Source organism: Capricornis sumatraensis, chromosome 19, assembly GCF_032405125.1.
Source record: "Capricornis sumatraensis isolate serow.1 chromosome 19, serow.2, whole genome shotgun sequence".
Classification (NCBI taxonomy): Eukaryota; Metazoa; Chordata; class Mammalia; order Artiodactyla; family Bovidae; genus Capricornis; species Capricornis sumatraensis.
The window spans coordinates 28,030,783-28,043,253 of NC_091087.1; positions in this window are offsets into that span (position 1 = coordinate 28,030,783).

Here is a 12,471-nt window from a genome sequence, read left to right on the forward strand (position 1 = left end):
TGTGTAATGTTTCTAGGATCCAGAAGGCTGGAATGTGTCTTATGGAGAAAATGTGTGTGTTAGGTAAGTTTCCTTCAGGCATGAATCACAGTGTTCTTGGTTGTGAGTTCCGTGCTAATGAATCAACAATACCTTACACCTGGAACAAGTAAGAGAAACTTAGCTGACCTGTATATGAGGCTGCTCCAAAAAGTGCTAAAGTAACATTTATAGTGTGTGATGAAGTTACAGAAAAGATGGACTAAATTTATAGATTCATGAGATGACGAGCAATAAGATAGCTCAGTTGACAGCACTGTTGTGAGGTTTGAAAGATAAAGAAATTTATAGTCACATTGACTCAGGAAAATATTAAATCTTTTCAGCAAGTGCTGGCTGGCTCAAATATTTCAAAAGACAGTAAGAGCATGAAAAATATTAAATTTTCAGGCAAGGCTGGCTCTGCAGATCAGGAGGCTGTGGTAGAATTTAAAAAAAAAACCTGCTAAATGTTATAAAGGAAAAGGGTTATATGGAAGAGTAAGTTTACAATGCTGATGAAATTAACTTGTTTTACACGGATGTTGGCAAATGAACCTACACAACACAAATGGCCTACAAATTCTTGCTTTTAAATCATTGAAAGACCATGCATTCAATTATTTATAAGAAATATATATTAAATAAGGTGATTTTAAATAGAAACACACACAAAACAAGGTTATATGTTGATGCATACATACATGCTAAGTCCCTTCAGTCATGTCTGACTCTTTGTGACCCTGTGGACCATAACCCACCAGGCTTCTTTGTCCATGGGATTCTCCAGGCAAGAATACTGGATGGGTTTCCATGCCCTCCTCCAGGGAATCTTTCTGACCCAGGGAATTGAACCTGCGTCTCTTACATCTCCTGCATTGGCAGATAGGTTCTTTACCATTAGCGCCACCTAGAAGGCCATATGTAATTGATGGATTGATGAAAATGTGGTTAGAGGCCCCAAGGAACCTAACCTATTTCTGGTAAGAGCAATGGTCCTGTATTTGCTAATTCAGTGTTTTCAGTGGCTTTATAGAACATGGTGATGTTGTTAAGAAACAAAATTCAAGTGAGTAAATTTAAAAATCAAACTGGCTTTATTCAATGATGAATGAATCAAGTGGCATTCCATCTAAAAACCAGAAAGGAGATCCAGAGAGCTGCAGAAAGGGCAAGGTTGTTATAGACAAAAGGGGCAGTGACGAGGAAAAAAGTGGATAACCTCTAAGGGATCAGAGGAATCTACTAGGCAGATTACCACACTACTGTTGACGAAGAAATTCCAAGAATTCATCAAATTCTTAAGATTGACTGGTCAAGAGCTTCCTTGGTGGCTCAGATGGCAAATGATCTGCCCGCAATGCAGGAGACACGGGTTCACTCCCTGGTCCAGGGAGACCCCACATGCCTCGGAGCAGCTGAGCCCACGTGCTGCAACTACTGAGTCCGGAGTGCCCTAGAGTCCATGTTCCACAGTGAGAGAAGCCGGCGCACCGCAACCAGAGAGTAGCCCCTGGCCACAGCCTGGGGAAAAGCCCTTGCAGCAACAAAGACCAAGCACAGCCAAATGAATAAATAAAATATTAAAAAAAAAAAAAAAGACTGGTTAAGATGACATTCCTGCAGGAGATTGAAACTGCAATTAGGTTGGGTACTAAGTTTTGGCTTGGTGACATGGGCTTAGAAAAAGTAACTTCATTTTGGGCCTATGTTCTCTTTTTATTTAATCGTTAATTATTAGCATTACATATCTGAAGATTCAGAATTTTTTTAAACTTTTTATTTTATTTTGGAGTAGAGCCGACTAACAATGTTGTGATAGTTTCAGGTGCACAGCAGAGTGACTCAGTCATGCATCCACGTGGATCCATTCTCCCTTAAAGACTATAAGGGAAGCTGCTGCTGCTGCTGCTAAGTCTCTGCAGTCGTGTCTGACTCTGTGCGACCCCATACGGCCGCCCACCAGGCTCCGCCGTCCCCGGAATTCTCCAGGCAAGAACACTGGAGTGGGTTGCCATTTCCTTCTCCAATGCATGAAAGTGAAATGGCTCAGTTGTGTCCGACTCTTGGCGACCCCATGGACTGCAGCCTACCAGGCTCCTCTGTCCATGGGATTTTCCAGGCAAGAGCACTGGAGTGGGGTGCCATCGCCTTCTCTGAAAGAAAGCTCAGCGCTGAAGAATTGATGCTTTTGAACTGTGGTATTGGAGAAGACTCTTGAGAGTCCCTTGGACTGCAAGGAGATCCAACCAGTCCATCCTAAAGGAAATCAGTCCTGAATATTCATTGGAAGGACTGATGCTGAAGCTGAAATTCCAATACTTTGGCCATCTGATGCGAAGAACTGACTCATTGGAAAAGACCCTGATGCTGGGAAAGATTGAAGGCAGGAGGAGAAGGGGATGACAGAGGATGAGATGGTTGGATGGTATCACCAATGCGATGGACATGAGTTTGAGTAGGTGCTGGGAGTTGGTGATGGACAGGGAAGCCTGGCGTGCTGCAGTCCATGGGGTCACAAAGAGTCGGACAAGACTGAGTGAATGAACTGAACTGATTCTCCCCTAAACTCCCCTCCCATCCAGGCTGCTAAATAATATTTAATAGAGTTCCCTATACAGTAGGACCTTCTTGGTTATCCTTTTTAAATAGAGCAGTGTGTGCGTATGCACCCCCCATCTTTCCCTTCCAACCCAGCAACCATGTGTTCCTTCTCCAAGTCTGTGAATCTGTTTCTGTTTCATAAGTAAGTTTATTTGCATCATTTCTTTTTAGATTCCACATAAAAGGGATATCACACAGTATCAACTCTATTTTGGGCCTATGTTCTCTTTTTTTTAATACTATAAATAATGACAAGTCAATGGTATTTAGAATTAAACAATATGCCTCTATCATAATCAACTGAATCACTCCACTATTAAGCAATATGTTTGTACATGTCTCTATATGCATGAATTTTTTCTATGATACTTAGAAGTCCAAAACTGTTTGAAAGGGCCTGCATATTTAAAATATTGATAGATACTGCTAAATCATATTCCAGAGGCTCTCTCCATTTATACTTCTGCCGAAAGCCTATGAAAGTGCTTGTTTTTCTGGCTCTTCATCAGACTGGGTATTAGCAACTCCTAAAAAAATTTTCCCAAAGTGATTGTCATACAATGATATCAGATTTTAATGTGTATATATGGATTATTGGGGAATTTGCATATCTTTTTCGTATGTATAGTGACCAATTCAAGAGGTTGTACTTGAAGAATATAATGGCTGGATTCTCATATAATTTTCTTATGTTGCAGGAAGGGGAACCCCTTCCAGGGCCTGAGAGTGGGCTTTTGTCCAAAACTCAGAAATGAACTGACCAAGGAGACACATATGCTGACAAAGCAAGAGACTTTATGGGGAAGGGGCACCCGGGTGGAGAGCAGCAGGTAAGGGGACCCAGGAGGACTGCTCTGTCAGGTGACTCACAGTCTCGGGTTTTATGGTGGTGGGTTAGTTTCCAGGTTGTCTCTGGACAGTCATTCTGACTCAGGGTCAGTCATGGTGGCACACGCGTCACTCAGCCAACAGGGATTCCAGCAAACAGGATTCTCGGAGATTGGTAGGACATATAAACTGGTGTTGCCTCTCTACTCTTGACCTTTCCTGAATTCTTCCAGCTGGTAGTAGCTTGTTAGTTCCAGGACCTCGTATTGTTAAGATAATTCATGTAAGTGACTGTGATCTTGCCTGGCCAGGCTTGGCAGTTTCGGTCAGTGTTTCCCCTGATGCTGACATTGCAAATATTATATTAATAGTAAATCTACATATTCATTGACCCACACACCTAGTTACTCAGGGTGACACGGCCTTGCATGGGTCTTTTTTTTTAATTTATTTTATTTTAATGGGAAGCTAATTACTTTATAATATTGTAGTGGGTTTTGCCATACATTCACAGGAATCAGTCATGGGTGTACACGTGTTCCCCATCCTGAACCCCCCCACCTCCCTCCCCATCCCATCCCTCAGGGTCATCCCAGCTCACCAGCCCTGAGCACCCTGTCTCATGCATTGAACCTGGACTGGCGATCTATTTCACATATGATAATATACATGTTTGAATGCTATTCTCTCAAATGACCCCACCCTCGCCTTCTCCCACAGAGTCCAAAAGACTGTTCTTTACATCATGTCTCTTTTGCTGTCTCGCATATAGGGTCATCGTTATCATCTTTTTAAATTCCATTTATATTGCATGGGTCTTAAGGAAGCTCTAGGTTGAGCACTGTCAGTGGCTTCCTGACGTCATCCAAAGCCTAGGTTCTTTCTGTTTTTCTGCTCTGCCCTCTAAGGCTGCCTCCTACTCTTGCCATGGCATGACTGCAACAGTGGCAGACACCACATCAGCCTGGAAAACTCCATAGGAACAATGGGACCGTCTCTTCAGAGTATGGAAACCGTTCCCAGGAGCCCTCACACAGATTATCTTTCTCATCTCACAGGTCAGAACTCACTGTTCACCCTTTAAACCAGTCACTGGGAAGGAAAACAGGATCAGCAAGATTAGCTTCTAGTGAAATGAAGTCAAAGTCACTCAGTTGTGTCTGACTCTTCTCAACTTCATGGACTGTAGCCCTCCAGGCTCCTCTGTCCATGGAATTCTCCAGGCAAGAATACTGGAATGGGTAGCCTTTCCCTTCTCCAGGGGATCTTCTCATCCCAGGGATCAAACCTGGATCTCCTGCATTGCAGGCAGATTCTTTACTGTCTGAGCCACCAGGGAAGCTCCCAAAAGAGAGTGAAAGTGTTAGTCACTCAGTCACATCTGACTCTTTGTGACCCCAAGGACTGTATCCCGCCATGTTTCTCTGTTCATGGGATTCTCCAGCCAAGCATGCTGGATGATTAGCTTAGAGTCTCAGAATAGGCCTTCCAATCCTGCCCCAGGGCCCTTACACTTATAGTCTTCTGCCTAGAATGCTCTTCCCTGAGGTATCAGTAAGGCATCAGTTCAGTTCAGTCGCTCAGTCGTGTCCGACTCTTTGCGACCCCATGAATTGCAGCACGCCAGGCCTTCCTGTCCATCACCAACTCCCGGAGTTCACCCAGACTCACGTCCATCAAGTCCGTGATGCCATCCAGCCATCTCATCCTCTGTTCCGTTTTCCTCCTGCCCCCAATCCCTCCCAGCATCAGGGTCTTTTCCAATGAGTCAACTCTTCGCATGAGGTGGCCAAAGTACTGGAGTTTCAGCTTTAGCATCATTCCTTCCAAAGAAATCCCAGGGCTGATCTCCTTCAGAATGGACTGGTTGGATCTCCTTGCAGTCCAAGGGACTCTCAAGAATCTTCTCCAACACCACAGTTCAAAAGCATCAATTCTTCAGCACTCAGCCTTCTTCACAGTCCAACTCTCACATCCATACCTGACCACTGGAAAAACCATAGCCTTGACTAGACGGACCTTTGTTGGCAAAGTAATGTCTCTGCTTTTCAATATGCTGTCTAGGTTGGTCATAACTTTCCTTCCAAGGAGTAAGCGTCTTTTAATTTCATGGCTGTGATCATCATCTGCAGTGATTTTGGAGCCCCCCAAAATAAAGTCTGACACTGTTTCCACTGTTTCCCCATCTATTTCCCATGAAGTGAAGGGACCAGATGCCATGATTTTCATTTTCTGAATGTTGAGCTTTAAGCCAACTTTTTCACTCTCTTCTTTCACTTTCATCAAGAGGCTTTTTAGTTCCTCTTCACTTTCTGCCATAAGGGTGGTGTCATCTGCATATCTGAGGTTATTGATATTTCTCCCGGCAATCTTGATTCCAGCTTGTCCTTCTTCCAGCCCAGCGTTTCTCATGATGTACTCTGCATAGAAGTTAAATAAGCAGGGTGACAATATACAGCCTTGAGGTACTCCTTTTCCTATTTGGAACTAGTCTGTTGTTCCATGTCCATTTCGAACCGTTTTATTCTTCCAGTCTTTCTCTATTTCTCCTCTTATCAGCAAGGCTTCTTGTGACCATCTTGTTCACAATTATACCTCCAGCACTCTCCATGTGTTTTCTCTCCTTTAGTTTATTCTTACCTGCTGCTGCTGCTAAGTCACTTCAGTCGTGTCCGACTCTGTGTGACCCCATAGATGGCAGCCCACCAGGCTCCCCTGTCCCTGGGATTCTCCAGGCAAGAACACTGGAGTGGGTTGCTATTTCCTTCTCCAATGCATGAAAGTGAAAAGTGAAAGGGAAGTCGCTCAGTCGTGTCCAACTCTTCTCGACCCCATGAACTGCAGCCTACCAGGCTCCTCCGTCCATGGGATTTGCCAGGCAAGGGTACTGGAGTGGGGTGCCATCACCTTCTCCATTATTCTTACCTACCATGTGCCAATGCAGAAGATGCAAGAGACTTGGGCTCAGTCCCTGAGTACAGAAGATCCCATGGAGAAGGAAATGGCAACCCGATCCATTATTCTTGCCTGGGAAATTCCATAGACAGAGGAGCCTGGTGGGCTACAGTCCATGGCATTGCCAAGAGTTGGACATGACTGAGCAACTGAACACACATGCACATCATGTGCTTTACTTATTTTTTAAAATTTTTAAAAAATTTATTGTCTATCTCTTTCAACCAGAATGTTAGCTCAATGAGGGTAGGGATTTTGCAATTTTATCCGTTGCTCAGTCATTGGCACATCCTTCACTGTTGTTGTTCAGGCACTCAGTCATGTCCGACTCTTTGCAACCCCATGGACTGCAGCACACCAGGCTTACCTGTCCTTCACCATCTCCTGGAGTCTTCCCAAGTTCAAGTCCATTGAGTCTGACACATACAAATAAAAGTCAATAAATATTTGCTGAATGAGAGTAATCTATTTGAATGAATTCCACCTGAATCCATCTCTCAATGAATGCTAAACTCAGGGGAGGGAAAGAGGGGTGTTGTTTACTGACCACCCCCAAACCCCAGCGATGGTGACATACCAGCAGAACAACCACACGGCCTCCCCAGTTTCACCCGCCAATCTCTGCCCTGCCGAGCACTGCCATGTAGATTCGGCGTTGCAGCTGTTCCATGGAGGGTGGCATGATGCAGCTGAACCACAGCTCCTGATGCTGACCATGCTGCCCCAACATCCCTCCCAGATTGGTCTTGGGCAGGACTTCCCAGGTAGTACAATGGTTAAGAATCCACCTGCCAATGCGGGGGACATGGGTTCGATCCCTGGTCTGGGAAGATTCCACATGCCTTGGAGCAATTAAGCCTGTGTGCCACAACAATTGAGCCCACACACCCTAGAGCCCATGTCCCACAACAATGAGAAGCCCGTGCACCACATGAGAGAATAGCTAGCCCCTGCTCACCACAACTAGGAAAGTCCGCACAGCAGTGAAGCCCCAGAGCAGTCAAAAATAAAGAAGTTAAATTAAAACAAGGACTCCCTGGTGGCTCAGATGGTAAAGCGTCTGTCTACAATGAGGGAGACCCGGGAGACCGGGGTTCGAGACCTGGGTTGGGAAGATCCCTTGGAGAAGGAAATGGCAATCCACTCCAGTACTATTGCCTGGAAAATCCCATGGACAGAGGAGCCTGGTAGGCTACAGTCTATGGGGTTGCCAAGAGTCGGACATGACTGAGCGACTTCACTTTAAAAAGAGATTGATCTCGGGTGGCCTCAGCCTGCAGCAGTGAGAAGCCGGATTCAGGTTTCCAGCCAGAGATTGAAGTCAGGCCGAGGCAGCGAGAGTGCTGAATCCTAGCCGCTAGACCTCCAGGGAGCAGTGGCCAGTGACAAGGCCCTGTCCTGCCAGCTGTGTAGCAGTGAATTTCCACCTCAAGATGGAAATGAATGAAACAAGCCGAGTGTTCATTAAAAGGAAAAAGAGTAGGTGTGTATAGGCACATAAACGGACTCAAAAGAGTCATGCCCTCGTGGTAGTTTGAATCACTTATATGGAGCAATTCTGGGTTTCCTTTGGGCAGTCGTCTCGCTTTGCCTGGTTCTGAGTCCATATTTGGTACATCTCAGCATCCTCCCATGTGTGTACCTGCATCTCTTAGCCAAGATGGATTCTAGCAAAGAGAGACATGTACCCCCTCCCTTTTTGACCTTCAAGGAGCCTTTCTGTACACGTGTAGTCGGTAAGATACCCTCAAGAATGAGGAATATGTGGTCTTTTATCTCTTATCTCAGCAGGACTCAGCTCCTCTCTCACTCCTGCTATTTCAGCGCATGTGTCCAGAGGAGAAATTCCAGCTACTCAACCTGGGGCCCATCTCTCTCCTGCCTCAAAATGACCACACCGCCCATGGGTGCCACAGCTTAGCTGGGAACCTCTTTTCCTGGCCATGCTGTAACCTTTTCTGATTGATGGCTTTGGGACCTGGCTCCCCAGCTCCTCTCATTCCTGTGTCTGGCCCTTGCCCTCAGTGACTTCAGAAGCAACACTGATCCCGTGTCCATCACCTGTGCTCATGGTCCTTTCACCTCCTCTGCTCCAGCGCCTTCCACCCCCATCTAATCAACCTCTGAAGGCCTGGCCATGTCACAAACTGCTTCCACTTCAGGACCTCAGCTCCTCTCTCCTTATCCCATCTCTCCCTGCCCCTTATAATAACCAAATCTGCCCTTTATCCTCACCACTGCCTCTTTCACTTCCTCGCTTGTTGTTCCTTTTCAGCCTCCTACTCAGTCTAGACCCTGTGGTAGGCTTTTTAATCATGTTCTTGCTAGTGCCCTGGAATTCCGGTTCTTCAATTTTCTCATCCACCCACATCCGGGGGGTTTCCTATCCTGTACTTGTGTAGCTCCAGGTCTGGCAGAAGTGGCTGCCACACTGCCTAGCTAGAGAGGCTTGTCCTCCCACCCCAGTTCCAGCTGTCACTCTTTTTCCTCCTGCGGTCCTGGGTTCTGCCACGTGACTGGCCTGCAGAGCGGGAAAGAGACGGGGAGCAAGGGAGGGACATAAATATCAGGGCCTCAGTGTTCTGGGTTGCCCACCTGGGTGGGTGGCTGAGGGGGCATCTTCTGTCTTATTCCTCTGTGAGGCCTGTACGATTCCCTCCCATGTGTATTACATCATTTTAGTCATGTCAATCTCTGTGACCCTATGGACTGTAGCCCACCAGGCTCCTCTGTCCATGGGATTCTCCAGGCAAAAATACTGGAGTGAGTTATCATGCCCTCCTCCAGGGGATCTTCCCAATCCAGCAATCGAACCCACGTCTCATGTCTCCTGCATTGGCAAGCAGGTTCTTTACTTACCCTTACATTTGTATAAAAACTTTCACATCATTAGGGAAATTGCTTAATTTCACAAATGTTTTGAGTCAATTTATTACTAGACATGAACGAAAATAGTGCTTGCCCTCCAGGAACTCCTCAGAAGTTCACTGGAGTTTTAAGACCTTAACAAGATGCTGGAGTGAAAAACAAGCAACATAACAAAACAAAAAAAATACAGAAAGACTACAATGTATGGACTCCACCCTATTTGACTGAAAATTTCGAAATGTACACAAATATATTTTTTTATGTTTTCTGGGCGTCCCTGGAAGCTCAGATGGTAAAGAATCCGCCTGCAATGCAGGAACCTGAGTTCGATCCCTAGGTCAGAAAGATCCCCTGAAGAAGGGAATGGTTATCCATTCCAGTATTCTTGCCTGGAGAAATCCTCGTGAATATATTTCTTAATGTCTTCTAAGCTCAAGAAGGAATTCTAGCTTTCCTTGATGATTCATAGTTAAAGAACTGTTAGGTCTTGGCCTAGCCTTTTTACATAAACTCAGTTTGACCTTGAAAATAAACTGGTTCCGGAATGAATCCAGACTGTAACTTATTAACTCATGCTTTGAATATGAGTGATGTTTAAAGATAATTTTTATTGGAATATAATTGCTTTACACTGCTGTGTTACTCTCTGCTGTACAACAAAGTGAATCAGCTGTATGTGCATGTATCTCTCACCTCCCCGCTATCCCACTCCTCTGGGTCATCACCGAGCGCCAGGCTGAGCTCCCTGCGCCGTACAGCAGCTCCTCACCAGCTGTATGTTTCACACATGGCAGCATACATATGGGGCCGCACAGAGTCGGACACGACTGATGTGACTTAGCAGCAGCAGCAGCATACATATGTCAATAAAGATAATCTTTTGAAGAGGACATAATCATGACTCTCACACAGATTAAAAATGAACACATGTCCAGGATTTTAATTTAACTCATTAATTAACCAGGGAACCAGTACGATGTTACAACTAATTCACAAGAGAAGTCAAAGAACACACATGAACACATAGGCAGAAAGGGAATGCTAAAATTAATTTATAAATAGATGCAAATGTATATCTATCCACAGAGCAATCAACAATTGCTTTCTACCAAACACAACTAAAATTTGAATTTCTATGGACCAGAATAATTTTTATTAATAAAGGTTTTCTACAACTTACAGAATTGTAAAATAGACCAAAGACAATAAAAAGCAGAGATAATACAGAAGAGTACCTTAGATAAGGCAGCCAGTAACTTTTTTTTTTTTTCGGTTCATTTCAGCCTTTCACTTTTTCCTAACAGTGACCATGGGAGGTGAAGATCAAAAAATCTAAGTAAATAAAAATTTTAAATGTGTACATCACAGCAAAATATATTTGTTGAAATTCTTTGATATGTGTACTTAAGATCTGTGCACTTCATTGTGTATATAAATTTTATCTGTTAGAAATATTTTTAATCTTAAAAAGCTCTAAACTGACAAAACTTGTGAACATTAAAAACATTATTAATAAAATTAAAAGCTAATTAATATGCTGAGACTTGAGGGGAGAGGGCTGAAAGGATTGAGAACTAAAAATGAAGCCTTGGGAGCTGGTCAAAGACTCCTGGCGCTGAGGGAGTGGAATCACCTAACAGGCCTGCGTCTGAAGGACTGGCCTGCAGCGTCACCTTGGTGGGAATGCGCAGGAGCATCAAATAGTGACACCTTGTGGTCGTGATGAAAAACTGCAGGAACAGCCACTGTCCAGGGTTTGGCAGGTCTGGGCTTTTCTCCCACCCGTGTCAGTGTCTGCAGGACTTCTTTGTGGGTTATGTAAATCCCAGGGCTCTGAGCAGTCCAGGAAGAGGGAGGGCTCCAACAAGGAGGTAATTGGCTAATTTAGTGGTTAGAGGCTTCTTGTTGTTCAGTCGCTAAATTGTGTCTGGCTTTGTGACCCCATGGACTGTAGCAGGCCAGGTTTCCTTGTCCTTCACTGTCTCCCAGAGTTTGCTCAGATTCATGTCCTTTGAGTCAGTGATGCCATCCAACCATCTCATCCTCTGTTGTCTCCTCACCCTGCCTTCGATCTTTCCCAGCATCAGGGGCTTTTCCAATGAGTCAGCTCTTCGCACCAAGTGGCCAAAATATTAGAGTTTCGAGGCTAGAGTTAGTTTTAGTTTCATTTGCCTTGGAAAATGTTTAAAGACATCCAGACTGTCCACATTCATGTGCATAAAAAAAAAAGAATGAAAGAAAATCCACTAAAATAGTAACAGCTTATATTTGGGTTGAGATTGTACACATTTTTTATTATCTTTTTAAAGTTTCTGTATGTTCCAAAATTTCAACAGTAAGTATATATCAGTTTGCTGTTTTGTTCTGACGAAATATTTATTTTTCTCATAAATGGTGTACATGGTATAACGACTGTGATTTTTCAATTTCTAGTTATTGTTATTTTTGAAGGCAATTTTTTAGAATAGTTTTGCATTTGTCTTGTTTTTGTGTTTTCTTTTTTGCATTGTTGTGCAGTTTGTGGGGTCATAGTTTCCCAACCAGAGATTGAACCCAAGACCTCGGACGTGAAAGCCCAGAGTCCTAACTACTGGACTGCCAGGGAATTCCTTTGAATGGTTTTAAGTTCATAGCAAGATTAAAAGGAAGGTCCAGTGGATGGACCTAGATGTTGTCATACAGAGTGAAGTCAGTCAGAAAGTGAGAAGCAAGTACCGTATAATATTGCTCATATGTGGAACCTAGAAAATGGTTCAGATGAATTCATTTGCAAAGCAGAAATAGAGTCACAGATGTAGACAAAAACCCTTACAGCTACCAAGGGGGGTGGGATGAAGTGGGAGACGGATTGGCATGTATACGCGGCTATGTACGAAACAGATGGCTAATGAGAGCCTGCTGTGCAGCACCGGGAACTCGACTCAGTGCTCTGTGGTGACCTAAATGGGAAAGAAATCCAAAAAAGAGGGATATATGTATACGCATAACTGATTCACTTTGTTGTGCTGCAGAAACTAACAGCATTGTAAAGCAAAGATGTTGTTTTATAAGAAACTACCCAACTATCGTCCAAAGTAACTGTGCTACTTTGCCCCACATCCTCATCAACACTCTTTTATTTTTTTATATCTTTTGGCCATGTGGCATGTGGGGTCTTAGTTTCCGGCCCAGGGATTGAACCTGCACCCCTGCATTAGA